Here is a 9,571-nt window from a genome sequence, read left to right as displayed (position 1 = left end):
CAAAACTGCGTGACACACCCAGTAGTGAAACAGATGCTTAAAATCAGATTCCGGTATATTGGCTGACTTTATAGACAGATAAATATTCCATATATTCAGCATATAAACCTTTAAAATCCTGGTTTTGTTTAGAAAAACATGTTACTTTTTGTTGGCTCTTGAAATTTGTCACATAATTGCTTTGATCTAACAATATAACATTTTTGTGCCTATTCCATATTATATACTAATACTATAAAGTACAGTGTGTGCTTATGTTGACAGTACAAGTTACAGTTCACATGCGAGACATTTCTCTACTTATCATAGCAACAGAATAGGTTGGCACTGCTGACAGTTATAGATCAGTGTGCACCAACACAGGTCAACTGGCCTTAAAACACAACTACAAACTTAGTATTTCAGTACCGAACAAAAAAGTGAATCTGTTTTTCTCATGCTTTTTATATTCAGTTTCTATTATGAGCTGTCAGAGCATTTTATCAGGTGTGAATAGCCTTTGTTGCACTATAGACTTACTGTATGTGTCCTTCAACACACACACACACAAACACACACACACACTGGTGTTTTGAAGTATTCTGTCATTTCTTAAAGGGGACATATATATATATATATATATATATATATGTGTGTGTGTGTGTGTGTGTGTGTGTGTGTGTGTGTGTGTGTATGTATTTCTACTTGAATATCTCTGAATGATTTCCAGTTAAAAACTCATTATTTATCTTATTCTTGCCTTATCCTGTCTTTTTAAGGTCCCTCTCCTGATGAGCCCACTCTGTTCTGATTGGTCAGTTCTCGGAAGCTGCCCCTCAACAGACATCTGCCAGTTACATCAACAAACCATGAAAGAAACAAACTAGCAGGATTTCACAACTTTTTCTCATTCTTTACTTGAAATGTCAACTTCTCAAATACATTCGTACATGTTAGAGCTGAAATCCGATCTGCAATATGACTGTGGCAACGAGAACAACACATTGAAAAACCTTAGCAACAACCTTAGCAACCAAGGCTACGCCATTTATGGACATACGTAAGAAGCCAACCTTAGCTCGTCAGCAAGGTAGAATAAAACGTTGCAAACAATGCACTCAGAGCAGGTTGAAGCCCTGACTTTTGACTTCCAGGAAGCATTTCTACATATGTTCACCTCAAGTTTTTGGAACTTTGATCATATTTAGCATAGATATCCAACATCAGAGCAGGATATAAGTGACAGAAAACCACAAAAAGCAGAATATATCCCCTTCAAGTGTCAACAACAACAAATAAGTGAACTGAGAATTACAGCTATGGGTTTATAGTAGTAAAAGGGTTGTCAGCCATGACCTTTAGCTTTGATTTATTTTCAGTGTGCCACTAGTCATTGCTTAATTATTTAATTAGAAAGTACCTATTACTCACTGCAAATGCCCAGGTCTTCTCTTTAATTAGGTACATGTAGAAGACAGATTACTGTATATTTATCTTTCTATATGCTTTTATCATATATAGTCTTTATCGGTTGGCGTTTCATTACATTAATAGATTGTTAAATACAGGGATTGAAGCAAAAAAAAATCTTTTGATGGAATTTTTTTTCAAGCCACAGCCAAGTCATATTCCCCATCTGCAATTTGTAAAACATGTTACAGGTTACATTTCTTGATGTCTGCAATATGTATGCTTCCTTAAATCTCAATTTAAGGCATGTACCTACAAGCACAATTTATGACATTACAAACGGTTTGGAGCCAATCTTGGTTCATTAATGCAACTCGCACAAGTGAAACTTGAAGCCTCTAGTGCACATACCAGTGAAAGAAAGACTTTTCAGTGAGACTTTTCAGTGAAGTAGGAGGCATATTCAGCAGTTATTCTTTTGAAATTTGAAACAATATATTCATAGATGCTGGATTTTTTTATTTTAAAAATGTCTAACTAGGTAATTGTACTTTTATGTTTGTGTAAATTCCATCTGTTTATCGTCTAAATCACAGAGTGGGCTTCGGCAGAGGGAAGTGTTTCATCTGTTTTAATTGAGACTGCAGACTGTCCCTGCATGCCAAAAGAATTCTTATGGGAGGACTGAATTGGAAATTGTCTCCACACAGTAATTATCAAAACTTAACATTGATATCTGATCTGTCTCCTAAACAGTAGCAAGAGAAAAGTGGATGTTGCATCCTTTAGTCAAAAGTACCACACAGCAGCCAGGCATGTTCACGTACAAGGATGCGTAGTGTAACTGTCAGGAAATGTTTGCTGTGGTACCTGGTTGTGTCACTAGGTTGAGTCCCTTACTGCGCCCATAAAGGACGTACAAACTATAGAACAAAAGCACTTTCATGTCATCCAGGGAAGAAAAAGGTTGCAGCATGCCTCGTTTTGCTCACTGTGGCAGTTGTGTTGATGAAAGTTGTGAAAATTTAATGGAGTTGTTGTATCGCAGCTGTCCGGTTTAGCTAGCATGCCATTTTAGACAAGATTTGTCTACAATAATATAAATAAAAATACACATGTTTTTTTATTTATATGCATCTTCATCATTCACTGAATTGTATAGCTCTTTATATATAGTCTCTTGCTATATTCTTCTGGTCTTGGGCATTCAGTTTTATATATTCATTACTGTCATACAACTTGTGACTCTAGTCATAATAAAATAATACAAATCAATAATTTTACTTTTAAAATGTCAAAGGATTTTTAAAGACACATACTGGCTCTTTATTCTTAGTCATACAATCATTCTAATCAAAACATTTTTTGGTATATATAGAATTACATTGTTTTTGAAGGTATATACTGTCAGTGTTTGAATTATTACAGTCAGCTTTTCTGTACACAAGCTGCCATCCCTTTCTCCCCGGCTTACTGCATGGTGGTGTTCCTAAAAAATGTCCAAATGTCCAAACCAAATGATTTGGACCAAACCCTTCCCCTCCTTCTCCTCTCCACCTCCTTTCAAACAACCAAAGGTGAAATATTTAGAGGGTAAGAGTCACAAAGTCCTTTAGTTCTACCCTCGGGCTACAGCTACAAAAAGAGAAAAGTGTCAGCTAAGCGTATAGGGGTGATATGCATTTGAACGTGACAAAAAATACAGTGTATTAGATATAGTGATATCTTTAAATGGATGGCGAGAGGAGCAAATGTGAGTGTCGCTGGAGATGTTGGATGTTGGATGTTTGTGCATGTGTGTGTGTGTGTGTGTGTGTGTGTCTGTCATAGGCTACTTTCAGGGACAAATTTCAGACTAAAGACCAGTTAACTGGAAACAGCTTGTCCAACTGGGGACAAAAGTCATATCCCCAATTGGGAAAAGCTGATTTCTAGGTCACTGGTTAAGGTTAGGATTAGGCAAGTACTGTTTAGGGTAAGTCTCCAGGAAATGAATGTAAGTCTATGTAATGTCTCCAAAAGTGACCTAGGACAACGTGTGTGTGTGTGTGTGTGTGTGTGTGTCTGTGTGTGTGTGTGTGTGTGTGTGTGTGTGTGTGGTCTGCGGCAGCAATAGATTTATAGGTGTGTATCCAGGCTGCAGTGTGCAGACATAAATAAGGCTGAGGGGAGAAAGCTCACCATTGAACATAATCAAGTGGATCCTTTCGAGTGCCATTCATCTCTCTCTCTCTCTCTCTCTCTCTCTCTCTCTCACACACACACACACACACACACACACACACACACACACACACACACACACACACACACACAAGGAGAGGTCAGCACCTTTAATATTAACCTCCATTGCTTCAGGTTGAATATGTTGCTTTGGTTGTGTATTTATGCAGTATCAGTACACACACAAAAACATTTAAATATGGAGCAAAATATGAGGCAGCCTAATGAGGATGTCTGTGGCTATGAGCCAAACATCTCTTACCAGGGCTTCAGACTCTGTCTCTCACACACACACAGTTCATTCAATGACTTTTCCTTTCATCTTCACTCATACTCTCTGTGAACTCAGTCCACAGTGAGTAGAAATCACACTAACAGCAATTGTAAAACTGTTATTTGCCGCAACATCCTGTGTCAATTGCACTGAGTTTCAACCTAACCATATTAATATAATTTAATTTCTGTAAAAATCATTCAACAACTCATTTTACATTATGTCCTGTCCTACTTTTCTTTCAAATATGTTGGATTGGGGCATTATTCATACAGTTTACATACTAGTACTTTCTGCAGATACATTTTCCTATTTTTAAAGTTGAAGCTGCTGAATGAGCTCCATGTCCTTGAAATCATCCTCATCCGATCCATGTTTCAATCTCCAAGCTCCAGTTTTGTTTTGTTTTTTTCAGTTTCCATGATTTTTGATTGCTAATATCCTCTGGCTCAAAATCAGATTCATGCTCTTCCTGATGTATAAATACACAGAGTGTACTTTAGGGAAAATGATATACAAAGACTAAGCTTCAGTTTAAAACTTCTCAGGAAGGACAGTCACAATGCTGTGCAGTGAGCCGCTACAACAGTAGATCTGCTGATTCAAATGGTAAAAGCCTGAATGACAAAAAAACAGAAAAGAAACATCAGTTATATGAATGAATGGGAGGTGATGTTATTGAAAACAGAAGGCAGTGAAGATGTCACAGCAGTCATGTCTGTACATGGCCTTGTTTGGTTCAGGCACAGCTGTCCCCGTCAATGTCATCACATACAACTTATTTGTATAGACAGTGTACACTGGTTTGAAGCCTGGCAGCTATTACGACCAAATCCAGCTTTACACCAAATAACTTAACTAATGCCAGCACACACAGCACTATACACAACCTCTGCAAGCTAATGAAATGACTAAGTCATTAACTGATAATTAACAACATGATGAGTAATATCACAGTAGCTATGACCTGATAAATTTCTCATAGTCTGTAGAACATGACACAATGTCTGGAATAGCAGTAATACTAATATAAAATATTTGAAATGAATGACCCATACAGCTCAGGCTATATTCTAAATAAAAAACAAACCACTCACTTACTGGTCAGATACAAAAAAACATAAAAATGTATCTTTCATGCATATTGTTGTTATGACTAGTTTTATTCTGTTAACTGGTTCTGATTGGCCAGATTTTTGCCAAAGACAGATACTGAAAAATGGGCTGCTTAAGACTAAAGACTGAAACATGCTTCTGCACGCAGGCAAATGCAGGTATCACACTGAGAAGTGTGCTTTGTCTTTTAAACGTATATGTTGTATTATATACAACTTGAGGGAGGTGTGTTTTATGGTCTATGGTTACAAAGAACACCCTTCTGTTTTAAGGTTTGCATAGACGTTTACTTTTATCTCTGCTAAAGCATTATTCCTCAACAAGACAGTAAAACCAGCAGCTTGTCTATATCGTGCAAGAAATACATGTGCAGGAACACTGACAGTGTGCTCATCATGTGATGGATCATTTTAATAGTTGTTAAAAGTAGCGTATACATCAAACAATCTGATATTTCTTCTTTCTGAATTCTCTCACATGCCATAATGACATTTTACTGATATGAATTGATTAGTTTAGTTGAGTCAATTTTATTTAAAACATGTAAAAATAAAAAACAGATAAAAACAAGACAAGAATAACAATAAAATGAAATAAACCTAAACAACAAATTCAATGATTTGCCTGTTTGTGAGGGTATTTGAACAGTGTGAATTCATTTGACCCAAAACATAATGGAAGTTATGTTTGTCAACATAACAGGACATAAACAGTTGTTTTTGAGTAAATTACATACTGATGTAAATATGGTGTTAATGTTGATGAGACCAAACACATTGCCTAGAATACAGTTTAATACAATAAACTAATGTAGTTTTGCTTGTGTAATCACTTTTACCTTAATAATCATTATCATGAATTATTATTATTAATGATGTAGTTTATACATGACATTACAACATCCACTTTACAGGTCTGCATATTTTTCCAGAGCTATTAGCAGTTCAGATGCTCTATCCTGATTGGAGAGAGTGAAGCGTTACTGGATTATACAGTGAGGACAGTCAAAAGTCCAGCTGTGACTCATAAAATAGTGTTAGAGTGAAGGTCCATAACAATACTTTATACAGTACCATACTGTGAGGAATATTAACATTTTTCTACAAAACCCTTCTGTTCATTTGACATAATAAGTTCTCAAATGATCATTTAACATTTGACATTTAAACACAAGCAGCTGTATGAATTTTGCCTGAATAAAATAATCTACAATTGGCAAAGTTATGATTTAAATAAGGAATGATCAAAGAATACTTCAACAATATTATATATCTGACACATTGGATGCTGACTATCAGTACTTGACAGTTTTCAATAGTCTATGATGCAGATATGGTCGGTACCAAAAAACGATGTCTAAAATAAACCACTCTGATGAAGTTTGCATATGAATAGGAAGAGCTTAAATATATGAGCCACACATTTATCACCAGAAAATAAAAATACAGACACTAGTCGGCTGCCGCAGTGAGATATTAATATGTATTAGCATCACAGCCTTCCACCACTCTTTAGGTTCAATAAAGTATAAATAAATAAAAGCCAGTCAGTTAAACACAAAAATGTCAGACATGAATTAAAATCAGAGATGCTATTAAGATGAGTAACATGGCCGAAGGGTATGTAGACGGACTTATTAAAAAGCCAGCCGTTTTGCTCATCATTTATTACACTGGATGGCTTTAGGCAACGCTGGAATTATTCTCTTAGTATTATTTTATAAAAATAACTTGCTCAAAAAAAGATGTATGCATATATAATCGAATCACAATAGAATGATTATTAAAGAGTCATTAGTGTAAATGATCCAAAGTCTCTGTTCACCCTTGTTAGTGACCTGTATGAACTGCAACAATATGTTTCTGAAAAATCCAAAAACATGATATCTAACAACAGTGAATGTAGAATATATGAAAACATGTCTTGAAAATGATAATGAATTTAAGCGCATTGGTCATTTGCATTTTATTTCATCTAAGTTCATAATTGGCCAAAGCAGTAAAAAATTGTCTCTTTAATACCACCTGAGGGAACGTTGGGACTTTGCAGACAGTGAATGCTGCACCCAATAGAAACTATTTTACTTGATGTCAATTTAGATGACGTCATTGAGACACACACTGGACTCTCTGGTGACCTGCAATTATATGCAAGGACAAATTATTAGCAAACAAAAGGAAATCAAACACAGAGTTATAGAAAAAAGCACATGCTTCTTTGCTGACCCTCAGTGTATCAGAGTGCACTCCTGTACCAACAGTGACTTTGAATAAATCTCTATAATATACTCTGGGAACATGACTTATGAAAATGAGCTCAACTGGCGTGTTCAGCTGACAATTTACAGCCATATTTGCCAAGTTCCCTTTATGACTGGAACAGCTCCTACATCCAGCCATTCTGTGTTCTGCACTCTTTCACTGCAGCCTCTTAGTATCAACATTTTGGGTAATGACTATGACAATCTTCAAAATACAGGGATAATGTCTGAAGGCACAATAAGAAGATTTGACCAAAATATTTAACACATGACAAAGGAATGGAGATGAAAGCTTTGGGAAATGTTGATATCACTGTTGGTATCTGTGTTTTAATGTAATTAAATCTGTAATCACAAAGTAAAATAAGATTTATTGAAAAATGTTAACCTTTAAAATGAAGTATAGGATGTTTCCAACTTCTCATTGTGTGTACCAGAGTCCATTAGGTCCACATGGATTTAAAAGGACAAAAAACAACATGGATGCAGTCTTTTTCTTGTCATCTCCCAATCATTTTTGGATGTGTCCTGAACGAGAGCCCAACTCCTATTGAAAGCGTTGGCAAAGCAAGCCGTGCCAGAGAATACAGAGAATAGAGCTGCTGAGGAAAATATTTTGGAAGAGCGAGTGTTTGCTGTGATTTGCAGAACACCTGTTTCTGAACAACTCCGGCCGCTTGCTACAAAACCTCTCTGAATACATATTAAAGGTTCACGACTCCGTTAAAGCCCTTGTTCACATGCAAATCCCACTCTCGCTTCCTCCTGAAAGCCTCCGCCGCTGCATTTTCCTCAACAACACACACACATACATTTTCTCAGGGACTTGTCACTCCGTTCAACACCAATGTCTCTCTGGAGAAAAAGATGAGACAGTGTGAGACACTGTCTCATCTTTTTCTCCATCCATCTCTCATTCTTGTGTAGAGGAGGGATTAGGCCTAAGGAGAAAAGACTTATCTGTGCTGTCAGTGCAGCACACCAGACAATACCCCCAAACACACACACACACACACACACACACACACACTCAATACTACACTGTAGTAGATTCACTTTTAAACCAACAAAGATGCTCAGTAAAAAAAAACAGCTTGTAGGTGCAACAAGCTACAGTAGTGATACAGTTCATCGTGGGCTCGGATAACAACTCTGCTTAAAGGGATTATTGTACCAATCCCACCAAAGAGATGCAGAGGATTTTTTTTAAGAGAACTCCAAATGGTGTGGGTTTGTATGCATGAGGGGAGCTGCTTTCTGGGAAGAAACTTTTTGAACAGTATCTGACTGTGACAGTCAGGAAAGTATGTGTGATATATTACAGCAGCAGTTGAAAGGTAAAGTGCAATGTTCTCTAATGAAAATGGATGTTTATGAGAAATAGAAAGATGTAAATGGAATATGTCATCCAGAATGAATTGTTATTGTAGAAATTATTGTGCGAATATGATGAAACAGTCGGCAATTAGACAGGAGGTTTAATTTCCATTAGTTCTCATTCTGAGACAGCCACATTATTCATTTAGCATCAAAAGCTCTTTAGTTTAGGATTCTTTTGCTCTTCCATTCGTGAAATTTTCCGTAAGTTGTGGCAAGGTTGTCAATGTTAAAGAATGTCTGCATCCACACATGCTCATATTAACACACATACATCCTTAAAGCCTTATGTAGCTCCCTGTCTAAAATAGGAGCGTGTGGGGGATCTACATGCCATGTCTTATCGCGTGAGCAGCCTCACACTATAAGACCGATAACAACCTCAAATCTGCACATACACAGCATAAAACGCAAACTTGCATGTACCCAGCAGTGCTCTGACATGCCCACACTCAGACACACTGCGTGGACTTTGTCTTCTCTCTTAAAAGAAAAAAACACAAAACAATAAAAAGGCAACTTTCTCCCAGCTCTGACTCCACACAGCAGCAGCAGCAGCAGCAGTAGCAGTGTTTCCCGATGCGTTGCTGCTTGCTGCTGCTCCATGCTGAGAAGCCTCTTTGATGTAGACACACCCTGCCCAAGTGTCACCCCCTAAATCCTTATTGTGAGAGTAAATCCCAACAAAAGCCACAGATATCCTACCCTCAACACTTCCCTCAGGAGACCGGTGGCCCCCAACTAACATTCCTTGATCCTCCAGGAAAACACCCTCCTTGACAAATTCATACACACACACACATACACACACAAGTACATTTGTGGGACTAACATATTTGTGTCTGTGCAGATCCTCGTGGAAGTCATTTATGTATTTTTCTATGTAGAATAGATAAACCTACACATTTCTTTAAAGCTTGAAACACATTTTC

The sequence above is a fragment of the Thunnus maccoyii genome, chromosome 20, assembly GCF_910596095.1.
Source record: "Thunnus maccoyii chromosome 20, fThuMac1.1, whole genome shotgun sequence".
Lineage (NCBI taxonomy): Eukaryota > Metazoa > Chordata > Actinopteri > Scombriformes > Scombridae > Thunnus > Thunnus maccoyii.
The sequence above is the reverse complement of the archived record's forward strand: the minus strand, read 5'-3'. Positions refer to the sequence as shown.